This window comes from Protopterus annectens, chromosome 2.part2 (assembly GCF_019279795.1).
Source record: "Protopterus annectens isolate FY-2018-M chromosome 2.part2, PAN1.0, whole genome shotgun sequence".
Lineage (NCBI taxonomy): Eukaryota > Metazoa > Chordata > Ceratodontiformes > Protopteridae > Protopterus > Protopterus annectens.
In genome coordinates this window covers 818,071,048-818,091,873 of record NC_056730.1, presented here as the reverse complement: position 1 = coordinate 818,091,873, position 20,826 = coordinate 818,071,048, and the positions used below count along the sequence as shown (strand labels likewise).

At 37.9% G+C, this 20,826-nt stretch overlaps 1 protein-coding gene across 14 annotated transcripts in view; it reads left to right on the top strand.

The window, feature by feature from the left end:
- The window catches only part of MEF2C (myocyte enhancer factor 2C), a 797,870-nt gene that overhangs the window by 212,833 nt on the left and 564,211 nt on the right, over positions 1 to 20,826 (top strand). For 12 of the 14 annotated variants that reach the window (XM_044064167.1, XM_044064168.1, XM_044064158.1 and 9 more), the window contains exon 2: positions 13,820 to 13,923. The exons of 1 other annotated variant lie outside the window; for it this stretch is intronic. The gene's annotated coding sequence lies outside the window, so the exon portion shown is untranslated. Of the gene's footprint in view, positions 1 to 13,819; positions 13,924 to 16,524; positions 16,934 to 20,826 lie in introns of those variants that run through there. One more of the 14 variants, XM_044064160.1, reaches the window with a different exon arrangement.

Genomic DNA, 20,826 nt, shown 5'->3' with positions numbered 1-20,826 from the left:
ATTTCTTGTGCAGGTAAAAAGAATGGATCATTTGTGTCAAAACAGACTATTTCCATATGGTTGTCTAGGACTATTACCTTTTGTTATACTCACCAGAATAAAACTATTCTTGGCAGGGTCAAGGCCCACTCTACCCAGCCCTTGGCTAGATTTATGCCTTTTTGGAAAGGGTCGGATTCTATAAGTATTCTACATATAACAACTTGTTCCTCTGTACATATGTTTACAAATCATTACAAGTCTGATTCCTTCTCTAGGTCCAGTATAGGCTTTGCTAGGACCGTTCTCCAGGGGCTCCTGGACCCTTCTCCTTCCCCCTTCCAAATGTAGTAAGCTAGGGTAATCTACCCATAAAGCTAAGACTACTACATCATTGATCAATATGATGAACATAGTGCAGTTGTGTAAGTAAACTTGCTGTAACAGTAAATGTTTGAATGATCATTGCTATAGTAGCTGCTCCCTCCCTCCACCCCCCTTGTTTTTTGTGTGTTGTTTATTGCAGGATGTGGCATTATTTTTTTTTTTTTGTTTTTGTAGCAATGTACTTTTAGGGCTCAGTTTCCCTTTCTCTGTTGCCATGAAAGCTCTGAAGGGCTTGATGTCCAAACCTGCTGTTTAGCCATCTCAGCTGGAGCTGACTGATAGTTTGTTCAAGTGGGAGGTGCTCTGTAGCTTTGGTAGCTGGCCGTCTCTTATATCCTTGGCAGGATATAACCCATATAATATAGTTAAGGCTACTGCAGCACTGATTATTCAACCATTTTCTGTTATGGTAAGTATTTTCAGAGTTTGTTTCAAAATGGTTTCATGTGCATTGTTCAGTCTTAAAACAAATTCATGCCAGTGGTTCAAGACAAAACTATCTTTCCCAGGAAACAAGATAGTGTAGAGGTAAACAAGTTCAGTATACATATTACTGACATTTAATAGCTCTAAGTCTTGTCATTCTCGAAACTCACTTGACATTTCAGTAGAGTAACACTTTGGCAGTCCCTTTTTTGTGTAACAGTAGCCTTGAACCATTGCAGGAGTAGCTGTCATGCTTTCATCTTCACCAAAGTTCTCTAAAGATTCTTGCTGTTTTTCTGATCTGTTTCTCCTCCAAAAATTATCTCCCTAAGTTTTCTTCAGCATACGCTGACTCCCTCTCTCTTAGTCCCAAAGCCCCAGGGCAGTCTCTAGATTTAGTACTCTGTAGGGTTGCAAACCCAAGTCTGTTTCTTTCATGGTGTGTTGCAGGCCTCTGCCAGTTTATCTCTGGTGAGAGTTCCCATCTGCATTCTTTACTGGCAGGTTTCTGTTCTAACACTAGACTAGTGCTTCTTCCTATTGCACTCCTACACTTGGGAATATCAAGAGCTCATTCTAGGTCTGAGCCTCTTACTATACATTTCAGTGCCCCAAGTTGCACTACTTGGGGTTGATATATATGTATATTTGTAAGTGTGTGTGTGTGTGTGTGTGTGTGTGTGTGTGTGTGTGTGTGTGTCTGTGTATATATTTATATCCAGACCCCAGATAATTAAGACTGTGATAAAAATATATACCCATAGTGCCACTGTCTAGATAATTTTGTTAATCTGCACTCTTGGTGCACCAGTGTAAAGTTTATCTACACATTTGCATTGTCATCAGAATTTTAGTTACATTTGTTGCACACCAACCCTATTAAAATTCCCCTAAACCAGTCATATTAACTCTAGTTGCTAAAACTTAAAGTAAAAGTTCACACACTGCCCTCACAAAATACAGATGCACACATACAACCCAATACACAAACTCTCTTAAAAAATTGCACTTACTTTTAAAGAGAAAATTAAATCCCCAGATTTAGCCTGTTTATCCATATGCCTTCCACTGAAGTAAGTCACTTACACTAAGAGCAGGCCTTTTGGAATTCAGGCCATGAAGTAAAATAGGGACTGCACCTCCCATTCATCTCAGTGCAAAAAAAAAAAAAACATACTGCACACACAAAGTGCACATTCACAGTCCTCCCCCAAACCTAATTCCCCACCTATTTCAACCCCTTAGATAAAAATAATTCATATCAAAATTATTTTTTTAAATAAAAAAAGAAAAGAAGTCAAGTAAACCACTGGTCACAACCTAATGATTGGAACATGACATTATCAGCAGAATGCATGTGAGTCTGTTTAAACTAATTAAAAATGAACTAAAAACAAATACACTTATGAAAATAAATAAAGCCTAACATAGTCCTTGCTATACTATTAAAACAGATAAAACATAACTAAAATTACAAATAGCCATTAAAAAATATCGTAGTGCTAGAATAGAAAACCACCCATGAAACTCCCTGCTCATAAAAATTGACTCAAACTACCTGAAGCCCTTTCAGTTGTAGAAACTAAAGCAGTTAATTTAGCCAACTAAAGTCAGTGGGAAGCACTTCATTAACCTAAGAAGAACAGAAAAGGAACAGATATATGTAATACATAGAATATATATATAAATGACATAGTAATAGTATTTGCTTTAACATTTGGTAGCTTATGGTCCTTAGGTTCTTTGTTTTCTCAGTAATCAGAATTTGTAGTAGGCAAAGTTGGCATTTGTACAAAGCTATTATTGTTGCATTATTTGTAGGTGTTTCAGTTGTATTGTGCTTTAAATATGGACCTATTTGATGACCTTAGCTCCTTGTTCTTATTTCATAGCAAGCAATTCACCAGGAAAAAAAACACAACTCAAAACTAAGAGTTGTTCTGGAACAATAGCAGTGGCAAGTTTTAGGGACCAGATAATTAATTTCAAAAAATAGCATGTCACTGTAGTGGTACCACATATTTCCTTTACCCTGAAAAGCATAACCATGACATCACCAGTTATTCATTTATTGGTGACAAGTCAATAACACCAGGCCAGGAATTAGTTTTACAGTTAGTCTTTAATAATTTTCACAATTATCAGCTATCAGCCCTCCTGAGACTTCAACAGCCCATTTTTTTCATGGTTTGAAAAAGAGAGAGCTGGCCTCAAGAGGCCATCTTCTAGGCAACCAGCAGGAATTTTGCACTTGCCAAAGTCTAGATGTGAAGTTTTTTTTCTCAAAAAATTTTTTATTAATTATATGAATAGCAAGACAATTAAAAGATTATACATAACAAGAAGGCATAAATGAACATATAACAATTCATCTAGTGATAACAACCTTCATGAGATTTTGATACGTTATTTAGAAATAAAACATACACCATATGTACACTATATACAAGTTAGGCAACCTGAGAGAAAAAAAAAAATATTTAACATTAACAATATGTTTAGAACCTTTTCTAACACAACCTTTCTAATAGCTTTTTTTTTTGGACTTCCACCTAAGTATCTTTGAGCATCAATAAATTTAAAAGCCATTTTCTGTAAAGTAACCCATTTTAATTTAGAACGATCAATCCAATTTTGTATTATATAAAGTTTTAGTAATGAGCAAATAAAAATGATAACATGAATATCAACTTTTGAAAGATGAATCAATGGAATATGTAGAATAGCAAATTCCCATGTCAACGTGGATTTTTGATATCCCATTTTCTGCAGTCTGACTTTCAAAGATGTCCACAATCTGTGAGAAAAATGACAATACCATAGAATATGAAGGAGGTCTGCTTGGGGATGAGAACAGCATGAACACGACGGGACTTATTTGGGTTAAATTTGTTTAATTTGATTGGGGTAAAGTAGGCATCATTATTAATCATTAATTGTGTGTATGCTAATTTTTAAAAGGGATAAATTCCTTAGTGTGTCTAATAGCCAGGACTTTCTGAGATTCTGACAATTGGGAATTATAATTCAACCAAACATTAGATAAAAGACAGTTGTGGTCCATCATTAAAGAATTAATTAATTTATATGAGTTTGAGAGCATTTTATCAGATGATGAAAGTATTTTGATAATCGTGTTAAGGTTTTTCAATTGTGAGTCTATGGGGACCAGAGATACAAATTTGTTTTAATTATTGCTCTTAGTTGTGTAAGAATTGGTGAGTAATTCCAGTTTACTTTCAATAACTTACGCCAGTCAGATAAAGGCAAGTCAAGATATTTCAAAACATCTCCTACTTTTAGATTTTTAATTAAAGGATAGTTTGTTAAGTTCAAAAGTTTATTGTCCAATAATATATTTGGGTTTAGATGAATTGGCTGAACATGGTGCGAGATCTTTCTAGTTTACACATTTTGAGTAAGGTTTGGAAATCTCTAATCTTTTGTTTAAATACTGTAGATATATTTTAATAAATAAACTATCCAGAGAGATAAAGGAATAGCTTCAGGATTTAAATTATTAGAAATGACATAATTATACCATAATTTTATCCATAAAGAGTGATTTGGATAAGAAGTGTTATTGAATTTAGAGATAGTAAGAAGTTTATTGGATGAGACAATCAAATAATAGAGATAAAGATTAGGTAAACCCAAACCTCCCTTGTCCTTCGAAAATGCCAATCTAGAATAGGAAATTCTAACAGATTTAGGGAACCATATGAATTTTGCCAAAGCTTTATTTACAGACTCAAAAAAAATTTTTGAAATTATCTGATCAGATGATGAGAATTGGTAAAGAAATTTAGGCAGAATATTCATTTTAATAATTGCCACCCTTGAAAGAAATGAAAGGTCTAGATGCTTCCATCTGTCCATATCAGACAATATAGAGTTCCATAATTTATTAATATTATTTTGAAAGGAAGATTTATTATTGTGTTCTAAATTGATTCCTAAATATTTTATATTATAAGTAAACTGAAAATGATCGTCTGGAAACAAAAAAGATTTGTGTGCTAAATGATTTAAGGGAAAAATATGAGTTTTTGTAGAATTTAAAAGATAGTTGGAAACCAAAGAAAAATAATCAATAGAATTCATTATTTTTCTGTAATCAGATAATGGAGTTTGAAAGTAGATTACTAAATCATCCGCAAAAGCAGAGAAATGAATATTAGTATTAAAGTCTAGATGTGAAGTTGTTCTGTCTCGCCATTCATTCTTACTGATGAGTTCGGAGCCAATCCCTCGGCTCAAAGTCAGCCTAAAAGCTTGAGGATTTCAAGTAGCTTGAGGCCAAGTCCCTATCCCATGATACACCTAGAGTTACCTCAGATCTAGTGTGCCGCTGCAACTGATCAGAGGTTTTTGCTAGCTCGGGCCAGTAAAAACTTTACTGTTATTCTATTTCTAAAAATTATTGAGATTTTATTGTTAAAATAGTTAGATATTTAGGTTACATAAGCTCTTATAGATTTATCTGCAGTTTTCCCTTCCCTTGTGTGCCTTTTCTTAGCTATATTTGGCCTTGTTTTTTTTTTCATAGGCCTATTTAAATTTTCTGACTAGAAGTTGTTTATTCAGTGACCTTTCTGTCACCCTCTTTCTTAGTCATAGTAGCGTGTGATTACTTAGTGACCTTTTGTAAAAAAAATTATAACTGTTAGAGTTAACTTGCTAGTGTGTAGTTTATTGATTTTTCACTTATTAATACTATTTGCTTAGATAATTTGTGTATGTGTGCTTGTTAGCCTTAGTTTGAGGGCTTGTGTGCTTATATTTAGCCTGTTTTTTATTAGAAGGCTTATTAATAATTCATTGTAGTTAGCCTTAGTTTAAAGGGCTTGTGTGTGTGTGTGTTTATAGTTAGCCTGTTTTTTATTAGAAGGCTAATTTATATTTGTTGTTGTTGGGTGTGTCCATTTCTGTCATGGCTGATGACAAGGACAAACACCCTAAGTCAGGGTTTAAAAAAATGCCCTAAATGTGGGCAGAAGATGTCTGTTACTGACTGCCATGTCAATTGTGTCTACTGGTTAGGTGCCTTGCACTTACAAGAAACATGTTCCATATGCCATTCCATTTCCTCTCAGGTTCTCCAAGAGAGAAAAAGGAAATTTATTGACAGGGGTTTGTTGAAACCTTCTTTCCAGGAGGCTTTGAGTGACCAGGATGGATCTTGTAAGTTCTCAAAGTCCACCAAGACTTCTGTGGATTCAAAAACGTCTGTGACATCGGCTCCACAGGTCTCGGAGCCGACTGTCTTTCCTTTTCAGAGCTGGTCCCCGGTTTTGGAACCAGTATCTGAAACTCCAAAATCTCCACTACTTCAGTTGGTACCATCGATCCATTCATCTCGGTCTTCTGTTAGCCTTTCAGATTTGGATGTGGATCGGGTGGTGCAGAAGCTTTTACAGGCACCGGCCTTTGCAAAATTATCGGCTCTGACCCAGGCGGCTTCAGAGCCGAAGACCCTTATGCCAGGTATAACTCTTCCTACTCCGAGCCATACCGGTCCTTCGGAGCCGGAGGAGTCAGACTTGCTGATTGTGGTGCCTTCGGAGCCGACGCCCGCTCCAGTGTCTTTGGTTCCATTCACTCTGATGTCTTCTGCGCTGATCGAGAACTCTAGGAGCCGACACTCTCTGGTCGGGTCTGGGGAGGGGCTTCGGCTTGGATGAGCTTGGCTCCTACCTCAGGCTCGGTTTTCTCTGATTCGTTGGTCCCTTTGCATCAGAGCAGGGGTGCCTTCGAAACCATGAGGAGGGTTATGTCTCCCAAGTCATCCTCAACCTCAGGTCCAGCTTTTTCATCCCTTAAAGCACCTGTATCTGCTTCTGCCTCACAGATCCTAACAAAGCACAGAGAACCAGAGCCTCAGGAATCCCCACTGGGTGGCCCATGCTCTTCCGAGACCTCACTAGAAGCTCCCACTGATGAGGTTCCCAGGAAGACAGTGTGTAAGAAGAAACATTTAGACTCCCCTCAGGAGTCCCTAACATCTGATACTGACTTGGATGATTCAGAAGGATCCCCACGGTCCCCTTCTGAGGATATCTCATTTGCAGAGATACTTGAAATACTTAGGCAGAGGGGTGACTGGCAGTCCACCAACCCTACTGAGGATGAGTCGGTCCTCCTGAAGGCTTTTGGGTCTCAGCCCTCCACCTCTTGGGTGTCTCCACCCTTTGATGAGCTTATGCAGCTGGTTTCACGAAGGGCGTGGGAGTCTCCGTACACCATGAAGCCTGTCCCTAGGAGGCCTAATAAGTTCATTTCTGCCCCCAAGATAAATCCTTCTTGACCAAAGGTGTGCCATTTGATGCAAATGTCTGAAACTTCCTCGTCTATCCATCCTGCTAACAGAGACTCCAGGATCATAGATAGATATGGGAAATGCATGTTTAGTTCAGTGACTTTTGCACTTTGTTCGCTTAACTATTTAACTCATTTTACGAGACTACAAAGAGATCTCCTTAAAGAGCTGGGAGATACCCTTCAGGGTATAGTAGCTGCAGGAGCTACAGACAAAGTTGCCTCCCACCTTGCTACCCTGAACTCCATTGTTAACTCATCCATACACCTCATTTCGTATGCAGCTGATGGAACAAGCAGGGTGGCAGGTACAGGAGTTGCTCTTAAGAGACACCCCTGGATGTGCTTGTGTTCCTTCATGGAGACCTTCAAGTCATCCTTTGTGAATACCCCTTTTGATGGCTCATCCCTTTTCGGGCCCAAAGTTAAGGAAACTTTGACCAGGTGTGAGCAGGAGGGAAAGACTCTGTCTGCCGTTGGAGTCTGTTTTTCCACCCCTACCAGACCCTATCCCAAGGGTCAAAGGGGAGGAAAAATGTGGATCCAAAAAGCCCAAGGAGCCTTTCAGGATGGACGTGGTGAGCCCCCCTCCAGGGGCAGAGGCGGGAGCAATAATGGAAGATGCTGCCCTTGCGGCAGAGGGGGTCCGCAAAACCAGAGTGAAAGAAATCACTTCTTTGGGAAACCCTACCAGCTCTCCTGAAAGGAGGCCAGACTGTCCTGCTCTGGATGCAGTCGGGGGTCACTTATCTTTGTACCAAGATGCCTGGCTCAAAATAACAAACAACAACTGTGTACAAAGTATTATTTCCAGAGGATACTTCATTCCATTTGCCACACCCCCTCCACTGACAAGAAAAATCCTGGACTTTCCACCCAGTTACAGGGAACAAGCAACAGTAGAGGACCAGACGTTGCTATGAAAAAGAGTCATCCAGCCAGTCCCAGCAGAGCAGACAGGATCCGGAACTTACTCAAGATTCTTTTTAGTTCCATAAAAGACAGGGGACTGGAGACCGATATTGGACCTCAACAGGCTAAACAATTCTGTAAAGAAAGAGAAGTTTTGGATGGTCATGCTTCAGTTGATACTTCCCTTCTTAGGGAAAGACAATTGGATGTGCTCGATAGATCTCCAGGATGTGTACTACCACATAAAAATGGCCAGGATATCCAGGGATCATCTGCACTTTTGGCTGGGAGACAATCATTACCAGTTTTAAACCCTGTCCTTTGGTCTCATTACAGCCCCAAGAGTGTTCACCAAATGCATGGCAGTGTTCAAGGCTCACATGAGACGTTTAGGATTCCAGGTGTTTCCGTACCTAGACGATTGGCTCCTCACCGCCACCACCAGGCATCAACTCGTTCAGACCAGGGAATCCACTCTGTCACTCTGCAACCAGCTGGGCATTACAATAAACTCAGAAAAATCTGCCTTGTCGCCATCGCAGCATATCATCTGTATCGGAGCAGAACTGGACACCACCACCACGCTAAGATTTCCAGTAGAAAAAGTCTTACTTCTCCTTCAGCAGGTCCACATTTTAATATCCAAAAACAAGGCTCCAGCATCAGACGTTCTGAAATTGTTAGGTTTGATGGCAGCAGCAATTCTGGCCATACCACTGGGTCATATGCATATGCAGATACTGCAGTGGCTGTTGTTCACTCAATGGTCTTACCAAGAGCTCCCCATGTCTCACATGATAATGATCACAAACTCCTGCAAAAAGGATCTTCAGTGTTGGTTGACCTCACTTCATGTTACAATAGGATGTCCATTTGTTTTATCCCCACCAGTGGCCACAGTGATCATGGACGCTTCCCTGATAGCATGGGGGGGGGCATTTTCAGCGGACAGCCCAAGGCACATGGAACAATCAAGAGACACATCTGCATATCAATGTCCTAGAGATGAGAGCAGTACTTTTGGCATTGCAGTACTTCCAGGGCTCTCTTCCTCTGGGTACGATTGCGATTCAGATGGGCAACATGTCAGTGGTCTGGTACTTGAACAAACAAAAGGAACCAGGTCATATCCCCTTTGTCACAAGGCCCTAAGAGTATGGCAGTGGGCTGTATCCACCCAGCGCTTTCTGTTAGCAACGCAGATCCCGGTGAAATCCAGTGTGATAGCAGACAAGCTGAGCAGAGCAATTTTGTTACCCCACGAGTTGTCCCTCAAGACAGAAATAGCAGACAGGATATTCCACAGGTGGGGCCAGCCTTGTTGCAACCTTTTTGCCAGTCACATTAACACAAAATGCAGAAGCTACTTTGCCCTGCTTCCCCCTCTGGGCGAAGCCCCAAGGGACGCACTCATTCATGATTGGCCCCCCGAGTCTCCTCTATGCATTCCCACCAATCCCATTGATACCCAAGGTATTACAAAAAACAAAAGCCCTGGAAATGACCCTCATTCTAATAGCTCCTCATTGGCCTCATCTGATTTGGTTCCCCTTCCTTCAGCTTCATCTTTTGGAGGACTCCTGGATTCTGGAACCAGTTCTGGACCTTCTGATGCACTTGTCGGGGGAACTTCATCCCTCTCTGCAATCACTGAAGCTGACAGCTTGGCTGCTCCAATTCCCATCATAGCCAGGTTCTATAACCTTTCTAATGAGATGAAGCAAATTCTCTTATCCTCTCATAAATCCTCTATGAGGAAGCTATACCTGCGCAAATGGAAAAAAAATTTCTATATTTGCCTCTAAAATCAATATTGATCCTTACCAAGCCCCTATAGCCTCTATACTAGAATTCTTGACCATGATCTTCAATAAAGGAGCTGCAACAGCAACAGTCCATGCTCAGCTTGCTGCCATCTCTAACTTTTATCTTGGATTCGAAGGGTTGAATATTATGTCACACAAGTTATCCAAAGCCTTTCTCAAGGGGACCTTTCATATTAGACCACCTGTGAAATCTCCCTATTCCCCATGGAATATAAATTTTATGCTTTCTCGCATAATTCTTCCTCCATTTGAACCAACTTCCTCGTGTGACCTCAAATTTTTGTCATGGAAAACTATCTTTTTAGTGGCTATTATTTCTGCCCACAGAGTGTCAGAGCTTCAGGCCTTGTTCATTAAGCCTCCTTATTTGATTTTCCATGCTGATAGAGTCTCACTTCGAACAAACCCCTCTATTTTTGCCCAAAGTTTGCACTGAAACTAATCTCAACCAAATTATTGATTTGCCAGTTTTCTTCCCCAGTCACTCCAACAATCTAGAGTACATGCTGCACAAACTTGATGTTCACAGACAGCTCAGATTTTATTTGGATAGAACAAAAGATTTCAGGAAATCAGATCAGTTTTTTGTTTCCTTTTCAGACTCTAGGAAATGTATGTCAGTGGCTAAAACAACTCTGTCTAAATGATTATCTGACTGTATCACCTTTGCTTATTCAGCTGCCAATATGCCCTTACAGCATAAAATTAAAGCTCACTCAACCAGAGCAGTTTCTACATCTTCTACTTTTTCTGCCAGACTTCCTATTGATAACATTTGTGCAGCAGCCACTTGGTCGAAACCTCATACTTTTATCACTCATTACAAAGTTGACAGGGCCTCCTTTGGATCCATGGTCCTGAAAAATATACTTCCATGAGCCACCCGAGGTAGATGGTGCTTGGGACGCTACCCGTCAGTAAGAATGAAAGGTGAGATAGAACGTCACATAAAGAAGTTATGCACTTACCATAACGTTCCATGTGAGTTGTTCATCTCGCCTTCATTCTTACGTCCCTCCCTCCTTCCCCCACATGGGCTTTCAGAAGACTGAGATGTTAGATCCTTCCTGGTCACTCAACCCTTCTACACTTTCTCTCTTATGGAGTTATAGAATGACATATGGTATTATTATATGCAGCAAACAAGATCTGAGGTATCTCTAGGTACATCATGGGATAGGGACCTGGCCTTGAGCTACTTGAAATCCTCAAGCTTTGTAGTAGGCCAACTCAGAGCTGAGGGATTGGCTCTGAACCCATCAGTAAAAATGAAGGTGAGATGAACAACTCACATGGAATGTTATGGTAAGTACATAACTTCTTTTTATGTCCCGCAGTCACATTTACTGCTGCACCCCAAAATACTGGTGACTTAATATGTGTTTCCACACATATGTAGTCCTAACCATAGTGGGAAAAACTCTTGCTTGGTAGATGTATACAACCCCATGATCCATTGTGCTGATTGCTGCAACAACTGTACTCTTCTGGGAATCACTAGTATAGAAGACCAGGCTGCCTCCTTCCCCAGGATGAGTGTGCTAGCATCAGATGCTCATTCTGATGTTTCTCACCTGGTTTCTATAGTACCCAGGTTATTAGCTGATCCCAGGTCATCAAGGTTGCACTTAGGGGTTTCCATCTGCTCCATGGAGATGTGATTTGTTACACTGGCACTTACTGAAAAAGACGTCAAAGCTAAAGCTTCCACATGGACTACAACAGCAATTTATAAAGTATATTACTTGAATTTTTTGTAGTTTTTGAGTACCTGTGCTTTGTAAGGAAAAGCAACTCCCAGAGCACACTATTTTTTCCAAGTGAGGCAGCTGCATTTCCTGTAATTAAAAATAAATGCAATAATTTTCTTTAGATTTATTTTTATACCTTTTGAAAAGGTTTCCTTTGCTTTCTGATCACTTATGAAAGAAATGTCCAAATTATCCATCATTTCTGATTAATTTTTTAACAGAGCTTAAATAAGTATGCTTTTTAAGTAATAAAGACGTTATTATCTAATAATTGCTTACATTTTCAAAATTATAATTTTACTGACACTGTACTTTAAAACAGAATGTAGTCAGCTTACATGTGTGCATTTATATGTTTTACACTGATGCCAGATGCCTTATCTGTAAGAGTATTTTTTACTCAGTATCTTTCTGGACCAGTATATTTGAATTTCCTTGACTTCTTTTTTTATTTAAAACTTGACTAAATCTAAAAGCTTAGCACACCCTAATATAATATTTATAATCACTGTGCTGTGTTGAATAGTATGATGATAATAATATTGTCCTGGTTTTATTTTTCATAGTACCGTGTCTAACTTGAAAAAAAACATGCCACATTATGAAATTAATTTTTAGTTTTACTGATAAATCATGCACATTTTCACAAAGACTGCAAACACTTAGTTAATAATTATAGTTGTGAAAACTAGGTTACTTTGGTAGAGTTATCACTGCATTCCTATGCTGCTTGCAAATAATAGCCTTGGCACCTAATGATAAAAGATGACCACAGTGGTCAGTATGCTGTCTTTTAATAAATTAATCGTGTATTCCAGTAGTAAGCAATGGAGATGAGTATAGCTTTAAACATCATTTTAGCTTCTCAGCATTGCCTTGGCCTCTTGAGCAATTGTATACTAACATGCTTTCATGAAATGGGAGTTTTATGCTTTTTTGTATAATTGGGACTGATGCAGAAACTCATAACACATAGAATTTTTCTTCATGTATGTATTCTAAAAATGCTTGAGCAGAAAACTGCAATTTTATTTCTCACATTATTATTAAGACACAAGAAGGAATGACAGGATTTCATATTTTCTCAGAAAACTGCAGTTTTATTCCTCACATTGTTACTAAGATGTGAAAGGGAATGACAAGAGTTCATACCTTCTTTTCTAGACATACTGAATTCCTGTCCTATATGGGCTGTGCTTTCCAAAGCATTATTGTATGAAGTATTGACTGATTTCCACATGTTTCTTTCTATTTTCATTGAGTTATTTACAGAAGAGGGACATATCTATTTTACATGTGACATGACTTGCAAATGTTATTTAGTATTGCTGTTTTTCAGATACCATTGAGCACTGTTAGACAGTATATTAGCCGTGTATATTAATTTCACCTTGGTGTTTTAAACTTAAATAGAATTAAGTATGCATACATAAAGCATTTTATGACTGAAACCTGCCTTTTTTACAAGCATTAAAATACTTCAGTTTTACAACTACTTTATCTGTCAGTACTTAAAACACTAAAGAGTATGCATAATGCCTCCTTTGGTGTTATATGGTAATTGCATGTGGGTACTGTACAATTATTGGTTTCCATTTATATTTACAACACTGGGTAGCATTTCTTTCATGATTTCAAGTCAACACAAATACATAGTTAAAAGGAAGTGCCAAATTTACAGTAAATGTATCAGCTGAACTGAAACTAGTATGGTCTGTACAAATGAATAGGTAGTGTTTTTTAGGCATAACTGTAAACATCATTGCATTGATATTAATACGGTTATACATATTTATTCCTATGACACCAAGTATGCATTTATTTATATTACATACTAAATTATATGAACTGCAGCTGTGCAAGAAATTCTGTCTCTCTGTCTCTCACACACACACACACACACACACACACACACACACACACACACACACACACACACACACACACACACACACACACACACACACACACACACACACACACAGGCTTTATTCACACAAGTTTTCTTTATTTTTTTATATTACTTAATGCATTTTAACAGTGCTAACTTATTCCCTTACAGAAAGCATTGTTATGGCTTGTAGCATCAGAGATGGCATTACCTGAGTTTTGAAATGAGTTGCTGATATGCTGACAGGTGAAGAACTCTGAATAAAAATTATATTGGCTGCATTTACACAGATTTGGTAACATTATATTCTGTCTCATTTAACATTTAAGGTGCCCATTAAGAAGAATTACAACTGTGAAGCAGCTTTAATACACCACTAAGGGGGAAGAGATGAAAGACAGTGAATTTGAATGACAGAGTTGGATATGATAAGGTATGAAAACACCATAGAAATATGAGGATTACGAGTACTGTTGTGGTAAACAAAGTTTCATCATACTATCAGCAAGAATGTATACAGCCTGCCTAGTATACTGGTGTCAGCTGCAATGAGTGTGTGCTTGTTTGCATGTGTTACTGTGGGTGTGTCCGTTTCTGTGTATGTGCATGCGTATGTATATATGTGCATGTGTGTGTGTGTGTGTGTGTGTGTGTGTGTGTGTGTATATGTGAGTCTGTGTGCATATGTATCTGTCTGTGTGTATGGGGGGCATATGTGTACACAAGAAAATGTGCTTGGAAATGCACACATATTTATAAAAGGATTCAGTGTGAGAAAATGAATCATATACTCTCAGACAGCAAAATGGATGAGTCTAACTTGTTGAAACACAGACCTGCTGAAAGAAATGCTTAATAGAGGTGAAAAAGGTTTTCACATCTGTGATCTTGTAGTAGAGCCACTGTATGTAAAACATTCTGGAATTTGTGATTTCACAGAGTTGGGCTCAGTGAGACACCATTTGCAGAGTTATTGTTTTATGTATATGAGTGTGTAAACATAAATAAATGATATATTTAGATGTATTTATGTGTATGTGTGTGCATGCTCACACACACAGACTTGTATATTTATCTGTATATATATATATATATATATATATATATATATATATATATATATATATATACACACGTACATGGATAGATAAAAATGTATATGTGTATGCATACAAACACACACACACACACACACACACACACACACACACACACACACACACACACACACACACACACACACACGTATGGAGGTGGTTTACTCACACAAGCATATACCCTGAAACTTCCCTTTATGTGACATATAATTGGTCATGTCTCTGGCATGCTTATTAAACAAGCAGCTAAAACCTGAAACAGAAAGAAAGCTAGCTCTTATTATGCTCTTATTACTCCTACAAGGTACAACAAATTGTGTGACATTTAACTTCATTATAATTGTTTGTTTCCTTTACTTGTAAGAAGAAAGCCACTTTTGGAGGACATATTGAGGCTGCTTTTTTTCCATGGTTGTGGAGGTTAAGGGTGGGATGTAATGAATGGTGTGAACAGCTGGAATCTGTACCCTTAAATCTTATACATTCTGTATGGGTTCTGGCTTACAAACAGCAGCAGTACTCCCTGATTTTTTTTTTTTTTTTTTTAAGTTAAGGAGATATATTCCAATTCTCTTTACTTAAAGATTTGGCAAACCTGCTGTATATTTAGCCTAGACTGCCAAGTTTTAGTTAGAGCTGTTTGTTTCCAAAGTTAAATCATGGTGGGAAAACGAAGCCTGGGGTCTTTGAATGAGACTACTCTATGTCTGCCCAACTCCTTTGACAGAAGAAACACACACTGTCCACAACTGTGTGCCTTCAGCTTCTCAATCACCTGTCATTTTAACTTCTATGAATTTCTGATTTGCTTTAACCCTTGCCAGCAATGGTAGGTGTGTTTATTTATAATTAGGTGATCACAGAGTGAAGCGTGCTTTGTTAGCAAGGCATGGTTACATTTTTTTTTCAGTACAACTCATACTATTTTTAACGTCAAATATGTCCCAACAAAAGGATACCAGTACATTCTGCTGCCTCATACCTCTCAACTGTCCAGATTTTCGCAGAATGTCCAGATTTTAACTCACATTTTCAGTCCCTTTCTCATAAAAATTGCAGTTTTCTGGCAAATCACTGACAAATCTTTGAGGACTGAAGTCAGAAAATAATGTCAGCCATTTGATTTTCAGACTTCATATTCTTCAGAAAATCCATGCTAATGTAAAATCTGTTATTCTAGCAACTTTCTAAGTTTGTAAGAGCAATATTTAAAAAGTGTCTCTGTTTTTGGGCCTTTGCCCCCCCACACACACACACACATTATTTCTGACTTTGTCAAGATTTCTTGCTTTAAGAGGTTGAAAGCAAAGGTTTTCGTTTAGTTACACTGTGGTACTAAATAATTAAATTTTTAAAGGTTCTGGAGGTAATTTACTGGAAGTCATGTATATAGAACTGACTTAACTAACTGTAAAGGTAGTGCTGTTGTGTGTAGATGGTGAAATTAAGTTTCTATGAATAGTATTCGTCTGGAAGCTTAGGAAGACTGATGTTTGCTTGAACAAAATAAAAAAATATATATATGGATCCGCTCTGTATGAATACAGTCTATGGCTGGGATAGCAGTATAACCCGCACTTTCTCCATATCCTGAGAAAAAATTTAGTCTGCCTGCCTGAAAAGAAAGGTTGTATCAAAACTAAGCAACACGAAACGTTGCTGCGGAGATGCCAGATTCGGTAGGGGTAACTACTGTAAGGATGCCGCCAAGCACTGAGAAGAACGCATCCCTGCATCATTAAGTGAGCGCTATGAAGCACGGGCTCTCCTTTGCTTCTGCCGACTCCCCAGCGGCCGCTCGGCTCAGCTGAATTTGCTAAGGGTTTTATTAAAGCGCAGCGCCGAAAACCCCGCCTCTTTTCTCAGGACTGAAAATGATTGTTCCTTCAGTGGAAGAGGGAGGGAGGGGAGTGATGCTGACGGAGTGTGGGAGAGCAGATCCTTTCTTGTTTGGGATTCTGGAAAAGAGGAAAAGAGCAAAGAGATCGGCTCGGGTTTCTGGCAGCTAGGAGCTTTCCTCTCCCTTCCGCTGTTGGAGTTGGACTGTACCGGGCAGGCTGTCTCTTGAAGACTGTATCTTTCCAAACGGTGACAGCGCTTTCTGTTTCCTGCCTTCCTGCTGTTATACAGTTTCCTCGTGCCACTGTCCACGTTGGTCCCATCTTTGGATTACGCTACTTTCCAGTTCGCGTGCCTAACTGCTGGTCTGCGTGGTGGTCTGCTGTGCAGGATACTGCGTTCCTCTTCGTCAGGTGGAGGCCAGCTGTCAGGACTTCTAGGAAGGATCATTGGTTTGGGGAAAAGTTTAGTTTCTTTCCAGGTGTTGTCAAGAGCAAAGCATCTCATGTAAGTAACAGTAACCGCAAACACATACCTTGACGGAACTCTGGCAGCATTCATTTAACTGTGTGTCACGTTTTGCTCGTGTGCCTTAAGTAATACACTTGCTTTTCCAAAAATACTCCTTTTAAGTTGTGTCTTCAACTTAAGATTTGCAGGCAGTTTAGACATTACTGATTATAATTATTCGTATCGGAACTGCCTCTTTCTTTAAGTGATTAAAGTTTTATCGAGTTTGTTTTTTCTGAGAAATTGTATTGATTTGATAGTATCTTCAAATCAGTTTTTTGTACTAGCTTTAATGACCTAATCGTGATTGCGTACCCTCTTCCAGTTCTGCTAGAGGTTTCTGAAGGGGAGGAAATACAGCCAAATTAAAACAAAAGGTAGTTTATTACTGATGTCTGTTGAGACCCAACATAACCGGAGTACTGAAAATTTGCTGTTACATTCTTGGCAGCATTCTTTACTTTGCTACCTGTAAATGCTACCAGTGCTTGGATAATATGCATCACAGGTAGCATACCACTATGCTGTTTTGTTCTTTACAGTTCTTTATTAGTATTACTGTTAATTAGGAAAATAAAACACAGATTGTTTTCCTTCCTGCAAAATGCTATGGTGGCACAAATGGCGATTTTGTAGTCAGAGTTTAAACAAAATGTTCTTTGAAAGAAAGAAGGTACAACCTGAGCAGTTTTGAATAACAACATCAGGCAAACTCGATAAGTTAAACATGTCTGTTAAATGTGTTTTGGTGATGTGGCTGCAAACAGTAGAAATAATTAACTGTTTCAGTATAAAACACCAGTTCTAATTTGTCTTAGTATATAAAGTTGCAAGCATGTTGAGTCCAGTAGACTACTTTGCAAATCTTCCACATTAATGAAGACAACAGGCAGTACCAAACAACAAAAAATTCCATAACATAATTTATTAGAGAGCTAAGATGACTTAATTACATATCATACACAGGTCATAACGTGGTGAGGTATATTCTCAGCAATAGCGTTCAGCAGCATTGTATATTCAGACAAAACAGTTATTCTGAAAATGTTGTCATACAGACAAATGTGCATATACACATTCACACTCACAAACACACAGCATTGTAATGTAAGAATGTAGTATTAGAGCAAAATGCAAATGAAGGACATTGCATGTAATTAAATAATTAATATTCAATACAGAGTTCAAGTAATGCATAACACATGCTATCAGTAGCAAGAGTTATAGAGAACTGCAGGTAGTAGCTGAAAGAAGCATGGAAAGCATACTGTTGCTGCATTGGGAGCAAGTCTAGACTGTAGTTATGAATTTGAGCTTTGAAAAGAAAGGGATCAGCTATGCCAATGGAATGACTGTAAACACATTAGTTGTTTTAGTGAATTGAACAAGAAGTTCCTTGCATAAAATTACAAGTACATCTAACCTTTTATTGCATGTTTTGAAACACATGATTACATTTTTATTTTTATTTAGCTGCTTTTATTTGATTTTCATTGTTAATTTAGAAGACACACACACACACACACATATGCACATGTGTACGCACACACAGTCTCATACACACACACACACACACACACACACACACACACACACACACACACACACTGTATTTTTAGTATCTGATCAATCTGCTGTATGTGAATAAATTTGAGAAAAAGTTCACTGTCGTGTAGTTGTCATTTACCATTTTTGATTTAGGACTGCATTTGAGGGCTATATCTATCTGAGCTATCACACTACCACTGCAACACCTGTTTTCAGTCAATCCAGGAAGTAGACATGTTAGAAAAGCTGTAGGTAAGATTTACAAATATATTTGCATCACAAATAGTCACAACCAGTCCAACAAACTACTGCTTTTAGTGAGCGCATAAATGTATTCAAATGCTCTACGAATATAAACTGCCAACACTTGAGAGAGTTTGGCAGAAATTGGCACAATGCCAGCATGATATAGTCCTAAACTAATGACTTACTATAAAAACATTAAGGTCTTTGCATTTTTGCATATCTGGCAGGGGTACGTTGGTGTTTTGTCATTACATAGTGATATCTTGGGCTACTGAATTCCTCATTTTATTTTATATATTGTGTGTGAGACTTATTGTTGTAGAGTGTTTATAAAGACCATAAAAACTGTTCCTTTAAGTTTTAGCAAGACACAGGGCTTTAACCATTTGTAGGCCATATTAGTCTTCAGATTTCACTGTCTTTGTTTTTTTTTTTTTTCCTGTGATGAGGTTTATTACCTGTTGTCTTATTCCTTCTGTTTCTCTTCCTACTCTAATTTCCTTTCTTGTTTCCACATTGGTTGGATGCAGGGTGTTATTTTCGGTAACGGTTAATATCAAAAAGTCAAGTGGATTTATATCATTACATATGACTTATGGCATTTAACTGCACAATAAATGTGTGATGTAAGATGATGCAATGACTTTTAATCTATTATCTGTGTTATTTATGAAAGTCAGAGTTAAAATTGACACATTTGGAATGATTTTATTTAACCACTTGCAGCAGGCACTAGACTGATTGTGCAAATTACTTGTACTATTTTATTTCAGCAAGCACACATAACAACTATAGTCATTATTCCTAGAAATTATGTATCTTCATTATTACAACAGTAATAACATGCAACAACTTGTAGGTTGACATTATAAATGGCATATTCATTTAAACTTGCTGCTTTTTTCTAGCCACAGAAAACATATTCATTTAGGGGTAAGACCTTTTCCAAATACCTAAAATGGGACTTTTTAACAGGAGTGTAAGAGGGGATAGCATAACATACTTACAGTCATTATAGCTATCAAAATGAAGACCCACTGATGTAGACTTTTAATAGTTCCTTTTGTTTGATATCACATTGAGGTGTTATTTTGCCAAATTTAAAGAAAAACTAGAAAGTACGTATTACCCTTAAATACCAGAACCGGACTCGCGTGCAAAAAAAAAAAAGGAAAAAAGAACAGGCATGCTAACATACTCGGTATTGGTATAAGTAATATGGCTGAAAAAAATGCTTTGTCAAAGTAAGTCTTTTTTTAGTGTTGTCATTGTAATGTACAGATTTTCTGCAGATGCTTCTTAACTAATATTTTGGAAAGAATAGCATTCTAAATACCAGTTATTCAATAAATGAAACAATCAGCAACATGTTTAATCTTCTCAGACTTTGCCCTCTGCATTTGTTCTGTGAGCAATTGTAGTTCAGTAACCTCTTATATCTAGATATTGTTTAATAAGCAAATGCTAATTAAGAAATTAGTATGAAATCCTGAAGCTAAGCATATTAACAGTCAGAATTCAAAAGCAGTTCCTTTTATGCTATAAGATTCCTACCCCACTCTTCATGTGAATTCCGAGTTATAGATAGAGGTTTATAGATTTATTAAGCTATTTTTCATACAGATTAATTTTTCTATAGCTTAATACATTACAGCTGAACATTTCAACTGCATAATAAATGAGCTAATAATTGTAAAGAAACATATATGCTGCCCTGAGTGTAATGCATTTTTTGATTCCTCATAGTCAGACTACTGTACCAGCTGTGTTTCTTTATTTTAAAAGTTTCTATATTTTAAAAGTTTATAATACTGATTAATTTATTTGTTGTGATCATTTTTTTTAATTTTTGCAGCAGATATGTTTGGCTGACAATAATAGGATGACATGTCGCATTTTCACTTTACTAACATTGTTCCTCATTAGTGCACAGACTGGAAGCAGTAACTTCTTTTTTCACTGTTGCCATTACGTCCTGAGAAAATAGCATCAGAATATTCCCATAATTAGAGTAGTACTGTGGACACTTAAGTAAGGAGCAGCTGGACCAAAAAACAAGCAGCTAATGGTCAGTTGAAATGGTACAAAAATGGTGG